The sequence below is a fragment of the Ochotona curzoniae genome, unplaced genomic scaffold (genome assembly GCF_017591425.1).
Source record: "Ochotona curzoniae isolate NIBS_2020 unplaced genomic scaffold, NIBS_Ocur_1.0 scaffold_2587, whole genome shotgun sequence".
NCBI lineage: Eukaryota > Metazoa > Chordata > Mammalia > Lagomorpha > Ochotonidae > Ochotona > Ochotona curzoniae.
The window spans coordinates 6,133,624-6,153,758 of NW_024467096.1; the positions used below are offsets into that span (position 1 = coordinate 6,133,624).

The 20,135-nt window shown below is 45.0% G+C and overlaps 1 protein-coding gene across 1 annotated transcript in view; it reads left to right on the plus strand.

The window, feature by feature from the left end:
* Window positions 1–2,128: 2,128 nt before the first annotated feature.
* Window positions 2,129–20,135, plus strand: part of PAK2 (p21 (RAC1) activated kinase 2) — a 70,346-nt gene continuing 52,339 nt past the window's right edge. The window contains exon 1 of the mRNA XM_041003011.1: window positions 2,129–2,368. The gene's annotated coding sequence lies outside the window, so the exon portion shown is untranslated. The remainder of the gene's footprint in view (window positions 2,369–20,135) is intronic.

The following is a 20,135-nucleotide window of genomic DNA, read 5'->3' on the forward strand; positions in this document are numbered from 1 at the left end:
ACTCAAAGTAGAGTAGCTGGAACATGAACTGGAGCCCATTTGGGATGCCAATGTTAGAGGCAGCAGCTTTATCTGCTGCACCCCAACTCTTGAAGTATCTTACTTATATTCAGTTTGTTTCCTGAACCTGGACAGTCTTGTCTTTTTTTTTTTTTTTTTGTCAGATATACAGGGTGGAGGGGAAGAGACAAAGAGAGCTATTTACTGGTTTGCTCCCTAGGTGGCTGCAAAAACCAGGGCTGGTCCAGGCTGAAACCGAGAGCTTCCTCCAGGTCTCCCACATAGGTGTCAGCAGCCCAGGCACGTGAACTGTCTGCTGCTGCTTGTCTCAGGCCATCAGCAGAGAGCTGGATCAAAAGTGGAGTAGCTGGAACCCAATCCAGCACCCCAATGAGTTGCTGGCATTGCAGATAGAGGCTTTACCCCCTACTACCTTACTGGCCCCAAAGAAGATTCTTGTCTTTAATCAGTTCTGGATTGTTATCCAATGCTTCATCATATGTGGCCTCTTTTGTTTTCTCTCCTGAAATCCTCCTTAGGGAATGGTAAGCCTCTCCAGTTTGTCTGTCTCTTAAGCTTTCTCCCAGAAAACTGCCAGCCTCGCATCTCTCAATAGGTTTCCACTTTACAGCTCCATTCAATGTTGTGTAATCTGCTGTTCAGTGCAGTCATTGGCATTGGCATCAGTTCTTGTGGACATTCTGTTTGGTTCCTTTTCACAGCTTAGTTACACTTCTGGAAGGATGTCCCGTGCTCCTGTGTGTTTTTCAGGTCAAGTGTGCTGTGTTGCTCTCCTGTAGCTTTCCTATCAGTTGTGGGTTTTGCTCCACCTATGGAGATAAGCACAATTTGACTCCCTCTCCCCATTTCTTATAAAATTTTATCAAAGAGTAAGAGAGAGCTAGAGAGAGGATTGTGATGTCTTGTCCTTACTAGAATGCCATGTTTGGCTGGGCTGGGCAAGTCTAAATCTCCCATGTGAGTAGCAGGGGGCCCATTAACGTGAAGTATCACCTGTTTCTTTTCACGGTTTATTTTAGCGGGAGGCTGGAATTGGAAGCAGAGCTGGGACTCAAGCCCCAGCATCCTGATATGGGATATAAGTACCCCAAGTTGCATCTTAACCACTGTACCCAGTGCCCACTTCACAAGCTCATGCCCACTACTGCTGTCTGCCTTCCCAGTTCATTTCTCTCCTATTTTGCTATCTCTGTACTCCAGTCTCCATTAGCACTGCAGTTATTTTAGAGTGTATAGCAGGTTACTCATTCCTTGCTTAGTACCCTTTTGGGATGAAGTGCAGACTTGTCTCCATGGTATTCAAGTTCCTTCATGGTCTGAATCTTGTCTTTCCAGGGTTTCCCTTACACTCTGCCCTTATTGCCATAAACTCTAGCTACCCAGGCCTCCTCCACTGACCGTAGCAGGACCGTTTCTACTGCCCACTCCCTGGCATGCCTTCCCCTGAATGTTTCTCCTGGCTGTCTCTGCCTGTTCTTAGCTTGAAGGTCGTCTCCTTCAGGAGGCTGGCTCTGGCTGCCTATCCCAGGCAATCTCATACCAATATCGCAACTTACTCTTGTGTTCTATTTGTAAGCGCCACAGGCCAGGTCAACCATGTTCACTGCGTGTGATGCCTAATGGCATATGGCACTCATTATATGATTAACTTTTTGTACAACAAGTGAATCCACTGATGAACTTCTCTATGGATAAAATCTGGAAGTCTGGGATTCCCAAAGATGGGACTTAGAAGCAAAACAGAGTTTGTAGGTCAGGGAAAAATCAAAATGGATGGATTCTAAGAAACAGATGCCCTTGGGTCAGATTTGTATATCATCAATCGTCCTTGGTAAGTGCAGTTGGCAAAACCGGATTGGAGACAATGCTCAACCGACGGAGAGTCTGGCAATTCCTTTTAATACAAGATCACTCTTAAAAAAAAAAAAGCAAGCGTTGCCCATCCTTAGACTACAACTCCCAGCGGCCCCCGCGCGAGCGCGCCCATTGGCCGGAGCCACCCGGCGGTGGGGCGGGGCGCCCCGCCCCTGCCCGCTCCCCGCCGTTTCCCTCCTCCCCAGGGTTGTGGCCACGCGCAGCGGCGGCGGTTGTTCCGCTTCCCCTCCAGCCCGGGCCGTCGCCATTGCCGAAGGCTCCCTCCCCTCCCCTCCCCGACGCCCGCAGGGCTCCGGCTGCAGCTTGGCCTAGCGGTGCAGCAGCGGCCGCGCTCCAGCGGGACTCGTCTTCCCGCCCCGCCGCCCCGTCCCTCCCCTCCCCGCCGCGCGCCTGGCCCGGGGCGGCTCCGCAGCCCGCCGGGAGCTCGGACGGAGGCGCCTCGCTTGGGGCGGGGACCTTTTCCTCGCCTGGGGTAAGTGTGCAGACAGGCCCCGGGGGTGCGAGCCGCCGCTCTCCTTCCTCTTCCCCTCTCGGCGGCCTGGCGGGCGGGAGCGGCCCCGGGAGCCGCGGGGCTGCCCGAGCTGGGCCGGGAAGCCGCCACCTGCGAGCCCCGACGCCGCGGCTCCTGGGGCGGTGGCTTCATTGTCTGCTCCCTTTAGGGGTGTTTTCTTCTCCGGCGTTAGCCCGAAATGGGAAGCCTGCTGGGCTGGGGAGCTCTCAGGGCTGCCAGACCCAGCCCTGTCCGGACCGTGGCGCACCCGGGCTCTGCCTCCTCATGTTTCTGCCTCTTGACCCCACTTTTAACTTCTTTCATTTTTTTCCCCCCAACCTTCCTTTTACTTTTCAGTCGCTTTCTCCGCCAGGTTCATTGCTTAGGAATGTGACTTCGAGTCCCCCCTTTCACTCTTTTCTCAACTTGCAAGTCTCTGCCCTTTTTTCCACAGATCCCCACGTTGGTAGAAACGCGAGTTTTCCGGGGTGCTGGGGGAGGGAGCATTGAGGGCTGTGTGCCTCAAACCAGAACTTTGATGAGTCGGGGTTTGATCTGGGGCCAGGAGGTGAGCGTTTGCGTCTTCTCAGGTGAAATTGGAGGGGGTGGCGTTGGTTTTTTTTTTTTTTTCCAACGCTTTTGCACTCAAACCTTTTTCGGGCTAATTCTTGAAAGATTGAAAGTCACCCCAAAACTTCAGTGCGCCCAGGTAATTGCCATGATCAAACCCGGTGGAGTGAGGTTTTGGCACCCTTCCACAAAATCCTCCAATCTTAAACTCCCAGGACTCGTGTGTGTGATTTGAAATAAATTTCAGCTGTTTTTAAGAGAACTTTATAAATTGTTTTGTTTTTCCAAACTTCCTTTTGCATCAAACAGACCGTCGGAACCAGCAGGCCTAAAATTAGACTAAGACGAGCTGTATTTTGGATCAAGGTTGTTCACGTCACTTTTTTTTTTTTTCTGCTCTTACTGTGTTGAACTCTTCCGCTCTTATAAAGTAGGCAGGATATTGAGATGTACAGGAATTTTTGCTCCTGTTTTTTTTTTTCCCCCTGGTAGGGATGTCCAAAAGAATTAACATTAAATGAAGTCGGGGGTGGGGTGGGGTGGGGTGGGGGATGAAGACAGCAGATAGTAATTTTTAAAGCGGGTTACAGCTTGCCGACTTTGCCTGCTGGTCTGTGGCGGTTAGTACAGCGTGAGTGCTGGTTTAGACGGCTGTGTCTGCCCTGTATCTGCGGGAAGAAAGGCCTTCCCCAGCTGCTAGTTGGGATTCGGTTGTGAGGCGATGGGTTCACACGTGCACCCTCAGCGCTTAGTTAGCCTGAGGGCTAGCAGGATCTGCGTTTCCACTACTGAAGCTGGCACTTCATGTTTTTGGCCTGTAAGACCTGTAGGTTCTCAGACTGATTTTCAGGTTTTGCGAAAAAGGTTGAGCTAAATTCAGCATAATTTGTGTGTTCCTTAAATAGGCCATTGTTGTCTTTTCCCTTCCGCGGGCTCTGGAAAAATAGGGCCTGATGCTTGGCTACAGCACTGTCATGGTACAGGTGACGGGTGTCGCGTTGGCTGGGTGGATGAAGTGGAGCAGGGTTCAGGTGGGAAGCCTGGCGGGTTAGTGTCCACTGCTTGGCTTCCTGGTTCTCTCTCCAGGCCTCTGTTTTTGTTTGTTTTGTAACAAGGAGAACTCCTGCATTATTTGACTTCCCCTAAGGCCTGCTGGTTGAACCTCTGTTTAGAGTTATCCTTTTGGACTGTGTGATATTTAGTGCTGAGCCTGCACATCTGAATTCATAAAGCAGCAGTAGGAGTGGGGGGGGGGGGGAGTTATCTTCTCCAGGGATTCCTGTGGGTCTTCTGAGGTTTTTTGATAGGCAGATTTTGAAGTGAACATGATTAATGATAATTTATGTTTCTTTTCATTTGTACTTTTTAAAGGAGTTAATTTAGGAAACGGTCACATTCGTTTATGCTTTTAAAACAGTATTTATTTTAATAGCCAGGAATGAAGTATGTAGGTACTGTTAAATTCCTCCTGTCTCTTATCTGTCACTACTGGTTATCAAAAGAATAATGTTCAAATGTAACATCTTTTGACTTTCTGAAAATTATATATATATATGTATATATATACACACACACACACACACATATATATTAATTTTTATTGCAAAGCCGGATATACAGAGAGAAGGAGAGACAGAGAGGAGGATCTTCCATCCATTGATTCACTTCCCAAGTGGCCGTAATGGCTAGAGCTGCGCTGTTCCAAAGTCAGGAGTCCAGAGCCTCTTCTGGGTCTCTCCACGGGGCTGCTGGGACATGAACATATGTCTGTATGGGAGCTTGGAGTGTGTGTAGGGTAAAGACTTTAGCTGCTAGGCTGTTGTGCCGGGCCCAACCTGAAATTTTGAAGGTTTACTTATTTGGTTTGTGTTCTTGCTGTTCCACTTTCCATCCAACTCCTTGCCTGTGACCTGGGAAAGAAGTAAAGAATGGCCCAACTCCTTGGGATCCTGCGTCTGCATGGAAGACCGGGAGGAGGCTCCTGGCTTTGGATTGGCTCTACTCCAGCTATTGTGGCCATGTGGGGAGTGAACCAGAGAAGGGAAAATCTTTCTGTCTCTACACTTTATAGATCTATTATTCCAATAAAAATCTTTTTTTTTTTTTTTTTTTAAGGAAAAGAAGTACAGAGTTTTAAGGGAAGAGCGAGTGAGAGAGCAAGAGAGCTCAGGTCAAAGCCAGAGGGACCAGGAGCTTCTTCCAGGACTTCTTACGTGGGTGGCAGGGGTCCAAGCACTTGGGTCATCTTCCACTGCTTCCTCAGTTGTATTATCCAGGTGCTGGGATGTGTGTCACTTTTTGGAGTGGGATTCTGGTGTTGCAGATGACCGGTTAATAATGTGCTGTGTCACAATGCTGGTCCCAATTTTGTGTTTTTGATTAAAACTTGAAACTGAGCAATGTTCAAGACTTTTAAGTCTTCAGGATTTTGAACAGTTTGTTCTCAAAGGCCAGTCTAGGGTTAGCTATCTGCTGTTACCAGTTTTATTTGTGAAATTAAAAATAAGTATCTGTTGGATGTCATAGTCTTCACAGTGATTTTAAAATCTAAAAATCTGGTACTGATATATTTTCTATATCTATATTTATCTATATATATAAAATAGATAGACATAGTGGTGCCTTGTCTTTAACTGTTGTAAGAAATTCCATTAGAACGTATTTATTTAATTATTCATAATAATTTGTTATTTCTAACTTTGACAACAATCTTTGTGCACATGGGTATGTATGTAAATACTTTTCTAATAAGATTTCCTAAGTGTATTTTAAGTTTTGTTAGATGCCAAATAGCCTTTCAAAAAGACTTTACCAGTCTGTGTTCCCTTGTTGAGTTGTGGGAACTTTTTACACAGAATTAGATATTAATCTTTAGCCTTCTGTTCAAAGATCTTACCTGTTCAACTTTACAGAAAACATTCTTTTATGGTCTCTTGTATTTTTAGTTGCTGGGTTTTGATCTGAATTTCTCTGGAATATTTTATGGGGGAGGGGTAAAAGTTAAAGTCTGAGGTAGTTTTGCTATAGAAATGAAATGCAGGCTTAAGTATTTGAGGAGTTTGAGAGTAAGGTGGAATTTCATTGCCTTATTGAGATTAAGAAAGAAGATACTGTAAATAAATCTTTTTAAAAAAATTCTTGCAATTGACTTTTTTTTAAAGATTTATTTTTTTTTATTGCAAAGTCAGATATACAGAGAAGAGGAGAGGTAGTGAGGAAGATCTTCCATCTACTGGTTCACTTCCCAAGTGGCCGCAGTGGCAGGAACTGACCCAATCCAAAGCCAGGAGCCCAGAACTTCTTCCAGGTCTCCCATGCAGGTGCAGGGTCATAAGGCTTTAGGCCGTCCTCCACTGCTTTCCCAGGCCGCAAGCAGGGAGCTGGATGGGAAGTGGGGCCACCAGGATACAAACCAGCACCCATGTGGGATCCTGGAGTGTGCAAGGTGAGGACTTTAATCACAAAGCTACCACTCTGGGCCCAAATTATCTTTAATTTTTAAAGTATAAACAACACTATGGTGAATACCTTTTTTTATAAATCTTGTGATGTCTGATTGTAGCTTTTTTTTAAAATTAAAGTTACTTTTTAATTTTAGTTTGAGAAGCAGGGTGGTCGCCTGGACTGTTCACTCCCCAAAAGTGTGCAGGGCAGGCAATTGAGAAGGAACCCAACAGGTATCCCCCCAAGTGAATGACAGGAACCCCAGTCCTGGAGTGGTTATTGCTGCTGTGGGGTTTGCATTAGAGGAAGTTGGAACAGTGATGTCATAGCCACTGGGCATCTGTTCCTACTCTGTGAATTTAACTAATCCTTTTGAGATTAATTTATTTAAATGATTTTCCATTTTTCTGCATTGCTGATTTTTACTTTATTTTCTTAAATTTTTCGGTTGTGCTTTTTCTAGCTTATTGAATTATTGTTTCTTATACATTTATTTGAAGGACAGAGTTCTAGAGAAGGGGGCAGACAGAAATCTTCTGCCTGCCAGTGCATTTCCCAGATAGCTGCAACAATGAATGGCTGAATCAAGTTAAAACCAGGCACCGTGTGGGCACAGGGGCCCAAGCACTTGAGCTGTCTTCTGCTGCTTTGTCAGGCACTGCAGCAGGGATCTGGATCCGAAATGCAACAGCCAGTTCTTGGACTGGTACCTGTATGGAATGCTGGTGCTTGGCAGGCAGAGGCTTAACATGATGTGTTGTAATGCCCATTTTAATAATCAAAACATTTAGTGTTTTTTTTTTAAAGATTTATTTGTATTATTTTTTATTGGAAAGGCGGATATACAGAGAGGAAGATCTTCCGTCCAATGATTCACTCCCCAAGTGAGCGCAACGGCCGATGCTATGCTGGTCCGAAGCCAGGAGCCTCTTCCGGGCCTCTCACACGGGTGCAGGGTCCCAAAGCTTTGGGCCGTCCTTGACTGCTTTCCCAGGCCACAGGCAGGGAGCGGGATGGGAAGTGGAGCTGCTGGGATTACAACCGGCGCCCATATGGGATCCCGGGCGTGCAAGGCGAGGACCTTAACCCCTGCGCCACTGCGCCGGGCCCCTAGTGTTTTTTTCTTAAGATTTTTTTTTTTTTTTTGGTGAGGCATATATACAGAGAGGAGAAATAACAGAGAGAGGACGGTCTCACTCCCCAAGCGGCCACAACTGGAGCTGAAGCCAATCCAAAGCCAGGAGCCAGGAGCCTCTTCCAGGTCTCCAACTTGGGTGCAGGATAACAAAGCATTGGGCCTTCCTTGACTGCTTTCCCAGGCCACAAGCAGGGAGCGGGATGGGAAGTGGAGCTGCCGGGATTACAACCGGCGCCCATATGGGGATCCTGGCGTGTTCAAGGTGAGGACTTTAACTGCTACACTATCGCGCTGGGCCCAAATTTAGTGTTTCTTAACTGGTGTCTGAGTAAAGCTTTGATTACAGCAATAACTTACATGAGCAGTATTCTATTGACTGCTTTCTAAATAGTTGGTACTTTTAATTTTTTTTTATACGAGTTATTCAGTTTTTATTGGAAAGTCAGGTACACAGAGAGGAGGAGAGATAGAGGAAGAGCTTCCACTGATTCACTCCCCAAGGTGCTGCAACAGCTGGAGCTGAGTTCGTAAGGAGCCAGGAACCTCCAGGTCTCCCATGCAGGTGCAGGGTTGGAATCCCATGCAGCTGGATTGGAAGCGGGACCACCAGGATTAGAATCGGTGTCCATATGTGATCCTAACGTGTGCAATGCAAGGAGTTCAGCTGCTAGACTACCGTACGGGGCCCATTTTATTTTGTTAGTAACTACTGTCTTAAAATGCTGTTAAATTTATTGAACATTTTTTGTGACTTGAAGCATAATCCATGCTGTAGTTGTTCTGTGGAAACTCGGAAGCTCTATGGTTCAGCTCAGACTGCTGCACCCAGCCTGTTGTTCCAGGGCCTGGACAGTGGTGAGTGGTTGAGGTGTTTTTGACAGATCATGTCCTGTGCGTGTTGATGAGTGCTACTTGAAGCAGTAGTTCCTTATGATCTACATGTTTGGTTCTTTTTTCATTTCCCAAATTACTTTTGGTTATTACTTTCTTTCAGCTGCTCTGTTTTCTCCCTGAAAACATTTATAATTAGGTTGACTCACCTTTTCTGTCCTGTGTGTAAGCTGCTCAGATGTTTGTCTTTTGTATCACTCGTTTGATTTTCCCTTTGCCTCCATTGTTGATTTTATTTTCACTATTGTAATTTTGATTTCTGCATCCTTAAAAAATTTACCATGCTCCGTTCTTAAATTACTCCCATTTTATCTTGGACTTCTCTCTCTCTCTCTCTCTCTCTGTTTGCCAAACAACATTTGGGAGTTAATCCTTTGTCCTCAAGTAATTTAACTTCTAAGTCAGTTCCACATTTGTGTGAAGGAGAGCTTTCCCTCTTCCTTGTGCAGCTTTGTTTCTGGTTGGATTTTTTCCCTGTTTGTTCATTGCTGAATAGTAATTGGTTAGAGTATCTGTAAATTGTTATTTCTGGATTGTCCTTGCCTGGTGCGTGGATTCGGGTGCTGGTGGCATCCCCTTCTCTGGTGTGTTGCTTTGAGAGGTGGCTACCTAGCTGTTAGGCTGGTGTCCATGGGGTAAGAGACATTCCTCTACAGTGCTGGCCTGGGCTGGGGCAGTGGTGTCCTGTCCTGCCTGCTTCTGTTGGTGGAACTCGACCTCTGGATGACATGCTCTGGGGGGGGCGGGGAGGCTGTTCCTGGGACTGTTTTTAAAACTGAAATAACCAGTTAATGCAGTCAAATCAGTCTTGACCTTCAGCTTTAGGTGGTAGATTATTATTCTGAATTTTGTGATGTTTTGAGATCTAGTGAGGTAGAACACTCTTTATAGATATTGCCTCTCCCACTCCTTCTTCCCATTTTGAGTGGAGGTCTGGAGTTTGTGACCAGGCTTGCACATTTCTTCTTGCTACTTTTTAAAGTAATCTTTGGTGACTGTTGCTTACCTAATCGCTCCCCCTGAGGCTGGTTACAGTTTTGAAACATTCTAACCCTTCCTGGCTTCCTTTATGCTTGGTCATTGTTTCATTTTTTAGTGTAGCAATTGGGTAGTAGCCAAGAGGAAAAAAGAAAAAAGATTACATTTGAATTACAAAATTTCTTTACACTCCCGGTTTCCTCTGTATATAGAGATCTTCCTTTCTTTCTTGCCAGCCAAATTCCTTCTCATCCTTCAGAGGCCACTTCTTACCTTGCCCAATTCCTGTCTTAGACACAGAAATCCTGACTCTCTTTCCTGCCGAGTTCCACTGAGTTAGCTCACTGCAGATCAATTTTGTCCTAAATATATTCTACTTTCTGTGAGTGCAAACGTGAGGTTATATCTTTGATCTCTAGTATCTGACACATTTTGAAGTTTTTTTTTTTTTAACTTTTGGTAATTACATAATTCAAAAGGATGCATGCCCAGTTAGGGTGGGAAGAATGGAGGAATGAGGAAAAGTGAAAGAGAAAACTGTTTCCAAATTTCTTTTTTCTTCCTGTATCTGGGGAAAATAAGGAGAAAAAGGCAGAGGGCTCCTCCTAGCAGCCCAGCCACATCAGAATCCAGGAATAGGGGACAGCTACCTAATGTCGTACCAGGTTCCTGATGTGGGGCATGTTTCTGGTGTACTGCTTCAGTAGTTCTGAGAAGCTCCAAGGATGAGGAAATCCTTTCCAGGTCCATTGACTGGCATAGTCCACCTTAGAGTCTCCACTTGCTTAGATACTCGCTGTCAGTTTGTCCGGGGGAGCTGTCCAATTTGTTCTGCCCTTCATGGTACTAGATGTCCTCTGCAGGCCTCAGTCAACTGGTTGTCACGCACCCATGTGCATCTAGGCATGGTGACTGACACGTTTTAGATACATTTTAAATATTTAAGTATTTGAATGAGTGACTGTATGAAGAAACTTAAGAAAATTTTTCCCCAATTCTAGCAAGTTATGTTCAGGTATTTCTGGTATGAAATGACAGAAACAGTTGTCTCAGAAATGGAATTATGGATGGATGTTTCTTTTATTTATGTTTTGCTTTATTTTTTAAAAAGATTTATTTATTTTTATTACAAAGTCAGATATACAGAGAGGATGATTTTCCGTCCGATGGTTCACTCCCCAAGTGAGTGCAATGGCCGGTGCTGTGCTGATCTGAAGCCAGGAGCCAGGAGCTGCCTCCAGGTCTCCCACACGGGTGCAGGGTCCCAAGGCTTTGGGCTGTCCTTGACTGCTTTCCCAGACCACAAGCACGGAGTTGGATGGGAAGTGACGCTGCCGGGATTAGAACCGGCACCCATATGGGATCCTGGCGCTTTCAAGGCAAGGACTTAAGCCGCTAGGCCACTGCGCCGGGCCCAGATGTTTTGCTTTATTCTGAGGTAAGATATTTGTGATGGTCACATGCTGCTTTTATTATGAGTGTGAAAACCAAACCCCTCACACTTGAGATTCCTGCTGTTCACTACTGTATGCCCTTCATCACCTTCCTGTCTTATTAGTTAGGCTGTAGACTGTCCCTTGTCTTTGGATCCCATCTCCTGGTTAGGGTTATGCTGTGTTGTAAACGCTGAAGGGCCATGTTAGAGACTGCACTTGAAAGTTTAGACTGTCTGATATCCTGGTCTTATCCTGTACATGTCGTGGTTTGTTGATATGTGTTATCAATTGTTATGATCAAGGTAAATGGAGAATCTCTGCTAGCCTAATTCTGATTCCTGCACAAATAAAGGCTATTCATTCATTGATATATATATTTTTTTCAACAAATCCTCATTACACTGGACTAGTTACAGTATTAATGCTAGAGTGGTTAACAAGACACTGGAACTAGGCTTATAGCGTTAATAATGTAGTAAGGAAGTCTTTTAAAAAGGAGGGGCTGGGCATTTGGTGCAGTGGTTATCCCGCTGTTTGGAATGCCTGCATCTCTTGTTCTGGTGCCTGGGTCTGCTTCTGAGTTAGCTTCCTTCTAATGCTTTCCCAGAGAGGCAGCAGATAATGGCTAAAGTTGGTGGGGTTCCTGTTTCCCAGTCAGAAACCTGGAATGAGTTCTAGGCTCCAGGCTGCAGCCTTGCCTAGTCTCAACTATTGCCAGCATTTTAAGGGTAAACTAGTAGATGGACAATCTTTTTCAGTTTTCTCTGTCTCTGCTCCTTTCAAATAAAATGAAGAATTTAAAAGTAAAATAGTCTTTTTTAAAAAAGGAAAGACTGAAATAAACAGGTGTGTGGGATGAGAATAAGGCAGTCAGGAGAGATTTCCTGAGAAAGTGACATTTAGGCTAGTATTTTGTAGTGTTAATAAAGTGGAATTATGGGCAGAAAGAGCTGATGAACTCTTCATGCCTTGCCTGAGGCTTTCTTTTTGTTTTTAAGATTTATTTTTCTGTGAAAGGCAGAATTAGAGACATAAAGATCTTTTATCTGCTGGTTCAGTCCCTGAATGGCCATAATGGCCAGCGCTGGGCTGGTTCAAAGCCAGGAGCCAGAAACTTTGTGTCCCACGTGGGTGCAGGGTTCCCACGTGGGCACACAGGGCACATCAGCAGGGAGCTGGATTGGAGGTGCCTTGGGCCTCCAAAGAGTCCTTATATGGGATGCTCGCACTGCAGGCAGAGAATTAACTGACTGTGCCATGGCACCTGCCCCAAATGTTTCTTGTTTTTAATGCTGAAAGTGTTTGTCTGCAGGAACTGTCTTGGTTCTTAGTCCCTAGCATACGGATTGGTCATCAGAGAGCCTTTCAGAAAGCTTATGTCCATAGTGAAGGCATCTGACAGTTACTAGAGAAACAGAGAGAATGGCAACAATCTAAGAGTATAGGAAGAAAGGTTAAAAAGATGTGAAGCTGAACAGTTAGGTGGATACCTGATCTTGAGGGCAGTACTGGGCGCAATTTGATGAGCCCATCGGAAGGTTTTGAATAGGAGAGTGAAGTAATAGCTCTTTGTGTGTGTGCAGGTTGCTGCCTACAGTGGGAAGGATAGACGGGGAGGAACTGAGTGGATATGGGAGGTGAGGTGGACATGAAGACTAAGTCACATGCCTGCTGGCTTAGATGGTCTGTGAGGCATGGGCAGGTTTGGCAGTTAGAGAAGTCTGATGGAGATGTGAACCCCTGAGACAAATGAGTTTCAAAAATCGCTATCTTAAGTAAACTTATTTAAAATGGGAAAACAAAATATGTTTTCTGTGTATTTCTGCCTGTTTGGGTGGAAGTTTTACTAGCATAGTAAATAATGCAGCCAGCAGGGTTTTTTGTTTTAAATGATGACTGTTGGCAGCCTTGTAATTTCAGATGTGAACAGTTAATGCCTCAGAATGTAGGGGACGTGGCTGTGGCCTTTTTTTGGACACAGTAAAAACTACAGATGTCGGTGTCACCTGCAGAATTGTCCCATTCAAAGGTTGTGTATTTATCCCAGTGGCACTTCTGTTCTTGAGGTCATTGTAAGGACTCTGCTTTTTGAGTCCCCCTAGGTGCCTGTGGCTAGAAGGCAGACACTTCATCCATGCTTTTTGCTAATTTTGGGTCACTCTGCTCTCTACATCTCCCTGCCCCACTATGATTTATTCTTTTCCTTAAAAGTACCCTTAATTAAAAAAGCAAAAGCCAAGTGTAATTCCTGTCTGATAAGATTTGTCCTTTGTGGTGCATGATGCATTGGAGTTTTTCGTGTTCCCAAAGTTGTGCAGCCATCACCAGGATTCAGTTTCAAAATAGCTGTGTTACCTTAAGGATGAATATCACACTCCAGACTGGTTGCTCATTTTATCCCCCAGCACTTTCTTGTCACCACGAATACACTTTTTACCTCTAAACTATCCTGTAGTGGTACATAAGTGGAATGATACAGTGTGGTCTTTGGTGATTGACTTTTTTTTTTCTTGATTAGAATGATGTTTTCATGATCTGTATGTGTTACCGCATGTATCAGTGTTCATTCTGTTTTTTTAGTCACTGAGCAATATTCCATTGTGGAAATACTGTGTTTCATTCATTAACCCATCAGTTATATAAATATTGCTAATATTAACATATACAGATGTTTGGATAGATGTAGGTTTTCATTTCTTTTGATTTTGCCAGTGTTCATGGGAATACAATTGCTGAGTCGTACAGAAAGGCGAATGTTTTCAAGGTGGTTACCATTTTCTTTGAGTTTTCACTTATACTTGTTATTTTTTGTCTTTTTGATTATTGCTATCCTAGATGATGCTAAGTGCTGTCTCATCTCATTATGTTGTCAATTTGTGTTTCTCGGATTTTTTTATGCGCTTGTGGATGGGAGTGTTTTTCTCCCTTCTACTCCCTCTCTCTCTTCCTCTTCCTCTTTCCCTGCCTCCCCTTTCTGGCTTTTCCTCTCTGTAATTCCCTTTCAGATAAATGAGTACCAGAAAAAAGCATAGCAGAGCCTTGCCATCCAGGTGTTTATAATCTTGTAAAAGGAAGAATGGTTAGAAGCTAGATGACTGAGCCAAAAAGAAGTATGTAAACCCTGTATTGATGGATGGGGGTTCAGGAGAGAAAAACCATTATAATGTGAGCATGAAAAGAATGATGGACTGTAATGGAAGAATTGGCTGATGAGGAATTGCTCTAAAGATCTTCTAAATAGCAAAAGCGAGGAGCAGCTGCTCCTGGGGCTGGGGTGGAGCACATGGAAAGGCGCCCCGGCTGAGCTGGGAGTGCCTGGGAAAGGGCCTCCCTTCTTCCCCCCGTAGGCTGAGACTTTTTTATTTGAAAGAGTTATAGAGATGGAGAGACAAAGATCTTCCATCCTCAATTCATTCCCCAGGTGGCTACAGTGGCAAGGGGTGGCCAGGCCCAAAGCCAGGAACTTCATCCAGGTCTCCCAAGTGGGGGCAGGGGCCCAGGTATTTGGGCCATCTGCTGGTGCTTTTCTCCAGGCCATTGTAGGGAGCCTGGTTGGAAGTGGAGTAACTGGGACTTGAACTGGTGCTCTTGTGTGGTGCCATCATTGCAGGTGGTAGTTTATCTGGTGCATCAGCATTCTGGCCTCCAGTATCTGCTGCGCCAGAGTGCTGGCCTGCTGTAGGTTGAGACTGAGTCCCCGGGGACGAACCCTCTCTTCTCTCAGGTCCGAGATCCAGACCCCATTGGATACAACATTACTGCGGATCATTGAGAAGCAGGAGGTCTCTACCATTTTGTGGTTCTGCTGGCCCAAACTGCCTGACTCCTTTGCCTTAGAGTGCCGTAGTAATTGTTCAGAGGTAGATTGTTAGCATCACACAAAAGTGCCTAGTAAGGGTGTCTGGAAGGGAAGTTGCTGGCTGCTGGAACATGGTTCTGGTAGGTTCAGTCATGCCGGTTGCTTAGGATTCCAACACTGGCTGAATCACCTCACCTTCAGGGTTCCAGGAACAAAGCTGGACCAGGAAGCAGAACTTTGGCTTTAAAGTCTCTGTAGCTCCCTCTACTGACAAAGATTAGTATTGTGCTATCTGACAAAGGAAAATTACCCAAAGGTCCCAGATTCTTTAAAGGTAAAATGGATGAGGGGCCTGGCGCAGTACCCCAGCAGCTAAAGTCCTCGCCTTGCATGCCAGGATCCCATATGGCTGCCGGTTCTAGTCCTGGTGGCTCTGCTTCCCATCCAACTCTCTGCTTGTAGCCTGGGAAAGCAGTCAAGGACGGCCCAACGCTTTGGGACCCTGCGCCCACATGGGAGACCTGGAAGAGACTCCTGGCTTTGGATTGGTTCAGCTCTGGCTGTTGCACTCATTTGGGGAGTGAATCAGTGGATGGAAGAGCTTTCTCTCTGTATATCTTACTTTGTAATAGAAATAAATAAATCTTTAAAAAAAGAGAGCGCCTTGAACTTTTGTGTCCTAATTAACTATGTAAAGATTGTCAAAAACAAAATTAAAAAATGGGAAAAAAAAGATGATGCACAAGTATAAAACTTCAAAAGAGAGGGGGATGAGAAAAGGGTGCGGGGCGAATTTGGAATTGAGAAACAGTGAGTGGTTATTAAGTGCTGTTTGAGCTCCAGGAAGGAGTAGAGATCATATTGGGTTATAACAGTAAACGGAATAGTATTTCTTTTAAGATTTATTTATTTTTATTACAAAGTCAGATATACAGAGAGGAGGAGAGACAGAGAGGAAGATCTCCCGTTCGATGATTCACTCCTCAAGTGAGCGCAACGGCCGGAGCTGTGCCGATCTGAAGCCAGAAACCAGGAACCTCCTTCCAGGTCTCCCACACAGGTGCAGGGTCCCAAAGCCTTGGGCCATCCTTGACTGCTTTCCCAGGCCACAAACAGGGAGCTGGATGGGAAGTGGAGCCGCTGGGATTAGAACTGGTGCCCATATGGGATCCTGGCGCATTCAAGGCAAGGACTTTAGCGGCTAGGCCATGCCACCGGGCTTGGGAATAGTATTTTTAAAGACATTCTTTGATGTTGAAGATAACACTATTTTCCTTTTTCTAGACATTTTTTACTTTTTATGTGAAAAGCAGAGAGACTGATTCATGTGCTGGTTCATTTCCCAGATGCCTACTACAGCTGGGACAGGGCCAAGGCAAAGCCAGGACCCCAGATCTCAGTGGGAATCTCCAATGTGGATGGGAGGAAACCAAGCACTTGAGTCATCACTTGTGCCTCCCAGGGTGTTTGTATTAGCAGGATGCTGGGTTGAGGGAGGTGCCAGGCAATGGGGATATGGGTATCCCAAGCAGCATCTTAACCTTTGTGCCAAATGCCAGCCCCAGAAAGATTTTTGTCGGAATGTTGTACCTTAGAAATCCATCTGTGGTCTGCGTTGCACATTAAGCCTCTGTCTGTGTATCCCATATGGGTGCCGTGAAGCCCCAACTTCTCCACTTTTTTTTAAGAAAAGATTGATTTATTTTTATTAGAAAGGCAAATGTACGGACAGAAGGAGAAAAAGAGGAAGAACTTCTATCTACTTGTTCACTCCCCAAGGGGCCACAACAGTCGGAGCTGACCCAATCAAAAATTAGGAGCCAAGAGTTTCTTCTGGGTCTCTCATGCAGGTGCAGGGTCCCAAGGCTTTGGGTCGTTCTCCACTGCTTTCCCAGACCCACAAGCAGGGAGCAGGATGGGAAGTAGAGCAGCCAGAAAACGAACTGGGACTTTATGGGATCCTGGTGCATGCACAGTGAGAACTTTAGCTGCTAGGTTATGGTCCCAGGCCCTGCTCCACTTACAATTCAGGTCTTGTTAACATGCCTGGGAAAGCAGTGAAGATAACCCCTTATCCTCATGGGAAATTTAGAAGAAACTCCTGGATATTGCCTGACCCAGCTGTGACCTTGTAGATATTTGGGGAGTAAACCAGCAGATAGAAGGTCATTCTCTCCCTCTCTGTCTCTACTGTTCAAATCAATATATGTAGATCTTAAACAGAAACAGGAAGAAACTGTAAACTGTGGATCTGTGGGTGGTCATAATTGTTATTTAATTGTGGCAGTTGTACTAGACAGTGCAGACAAGTAAAATTTTCATCAGTGCAGCAGGTTCTTTTTTTCTTAATTAATTATTTTTATTGGAAAATCACCTAAAGGGAGCCAAAACAATGTCCACCATTGTTTATCTGAAAAGCTTAAACAGTTATACAATTAAACTTCACACACAGATTTTTTTTTTAATATATAAAATCTTATTTTGACAATCTTTACATAGTTAATTAGAGTAAGAAGGTTCAAGGGCTACAGGAAAGTGGATAATACTAGTATGTTTTCCATATTGTTACCTTCATGTTTAAAGGGAGAAGGCCCACCCAATTTCCCACCCTCCCCAGGTCCCGGATGTAGGGCATGCTCTGAGGTTCTTGCTCAAGCACACACAGATTTTTAAAAGCACATACATTTGCTTGCTGGAAAGGCAAAGTTATAGAGGGACGGGGTAAAGGGAGATGGCGTTTACACATGGATCTTCCGAGTGCTGGCTCACTCCACAGATGGCTGCAACAGCCAGGGCTAGACCAAGCAGCAGCCAGGAGCTTATTCCAAGTCTCCCATGTGGGAACCAGCATTGCAGGCAGTAACTTTACTGGCTACACCACCGTGGCAGTTCCTGTAAACAGTCTTAGTTGCAGTTAATGACTTTTATTTGCTAATTCTAATATAGCAGAATGCTGGAGAAAAATACTAAATTCAGATAAAAATTTGTTGAAGCACCCATGGTAGTGAATAGAGTGACGTTTTTAATTTTATTGTATTATTTGACAGTAGTTTAATATGTGATATTCTAGTGCTAACTCAGCCAGTCCAGACCAGTGTCCATGGCTGTTTGAATCACTTTTGGGGTGGTTTTTCTTTTTTTTTTTTTTCTTTTTGACTGATAATGCTACAATAACAGCCTAACGTATATGTCTATATTTTTGCCAATGTATCTTTGGAATAGATCCTACAAATAAGATATCTTGAGTCAAAAAGCATAGTCTATACTTTAAGGCATTTTTATGTTGCTTTTATATGAAATGAAAATCAGATGATCAAACCTGTCCTTACGGAAGTTCAAGGGGAAATCAATATCCAACTCTTAGTGTAATAGAAAAAAAAAAGATGAAAGCTATGATGAAAAGCCTGTTTTGATAGTAAACCTTGGTTGCAGCTACACAGAAGGTCACTATGAAATAATTAAGGTTCGTGTCTGTACGTAGATTGGACACAGTACAGCCAGTTACGTGGGCACCTCTGTTGGTGACTTGGCCAGTGCGCCCACTAAGTGACTATCTAAATGATGAGTAAACTTCATGGTAAAGTCTGAGCAAAACAAATTACAGTCTCCTCTTGGCTTATCTGGTGGTTGCATATCTGAAAATTTCAATGTATGTGGAAACTAAAAATATCTGTTGTGAGATAGAACTGTACAGGAGGTTTGGATAATTATTTTTTAAGTAAAAATCAGTGCAGGGTGGGATGCTTGAGTGAGAGGACTTTGCAGAACACTTGATACTTGCGTCCTCCCGCTAAGTGTCATCACAACTGATTTTCACTGTCAGTGTTAGTTTGTGCACTTTTGGTTAATTTTGACAGAGGCCTTACAGGTTTTGTCTAATAGTTTTTAGCTTTGTCTTCTCTATTGTGTGTTAGTGTTTTATTCAACACTTGCTGCTGCTTACCTCTTTCATCCCTGCATTCTTTGTGTTAATTTTGCTTGTATTTTGTAGGTTAGATGCTTAACTTTGCCAATTCTTAGATTTTTTAAAAAGAATCAATGCTTATTACAAAGGTGGGGGGTACAGACCCAGGTACACTGATGGAGAAGGGAGGATGGTAGGGGGTGGTGGGTGAGAGAAATGTTTCCATTTTCCTTCCCATGTCTGCTGGTGTGGGGATATGGTGTGCCACTTTTTGCTGTCAGTGCCAGGGATAGGGATGGTCTGTTGTCATCTTAGGGAAAGAATGTTCTGAGGGTGTTACTTGAGTGGTATTTGTTCTGTGAAGTTGTTGCCTTTGTTATACCAAAGATGGGAAATTCCTTCTAAGACTTGTTTGATGTCCATGTCCACCGTCTCAGTGTATCCATAGACCCAGGTGCTTGCTGTAGAACTTGGCCGGAAGTGTAGTTCAACCTTCCTTCCCTCCACCCTTTGATGAAGTGACCTAGAGGAGCTGGCTGTCTCGTCCTTTGTGTGCATTTGGGTATGTTCATCCTTGCATTGGAGTCAGTAATAAAGGTGCCCCAGTCCTGCAACATGGGCTCGAAGGCTCAACCATGCATCGATGTGATGTTCCCTGAGGTTGGGGATTGGTTGCAATGGTCCAGTGGGGGAGCTCCTTAAAAACTCCCACCAGGGGGCCAACGAGATGGCTCAACTGGCTACTCCTTAGCTTGCAAACACTGCCGTACAGTATAGGAACCGTTCATGTCTCAGCTGCTCCACTTCCCTCACTCTGCTTATGGCCTAGGAAAGCAGAGGAGGGTGGTCCAAAGTCTTAGGATCCTGCAGCTGTATGGGAGATCCAGAGAAGGCTCCTGGCTTCAGATCAGCTCAGCTCTGACCATTTGTAGGCATTTGGTGAGTGAGTAATTGATTGGAAAATCCTTTTGCCTCTGCTCTCTGTGAATCTGCCTTTGAAATAAAAATAATCTTTTTAAAAAGGCAAACAAAAACAGAAACTAGCCCACCAGGTTGATTCCTTTTGTGTGGTAGCAGATATGGTACCCAGCCTGGCCCACCCCCGGTTCCAGTCCTCATATGTAAGAGTGAGTGTGGAGGCCTCATTGGGGAAGCCCCTAAGAACACCTACCAGTCCATTATCTTATCTCAGCTCTCCTGTACACCAGCAGATATAGCTGTGTGGCCTGGCCCACCCCCAGCCTTGGCTTCTGCTCATACCAGCAGGTGCAGTGGCCTACTTGGGCAGATCACTAAGAATCCCCAGCAGGTTGGTCCACAGTCCCAGCTCTTGTGTGCGCCAGCAGCCTAGTTAGGGATACCCCTAAGATTCCCTAGTAGGCATGCCCCCGATTCCAGGTTTTGTGTGTGCCTGTTTGTGTTACAGCCTGGCCCTTCAACTGGCTTGCCTCCAGGCCTAGCTTTCCTGTGGTCGGTGGGTATAGCAGCCTGTCCCAGCCTGCCCGCAACCCCTGTTCTCGCGCTCATCCGTAAGTGCAGTTGGCTGGTCAGGGTGACCCTCTAGAACCCTGACCAAACCGATGCCCTGA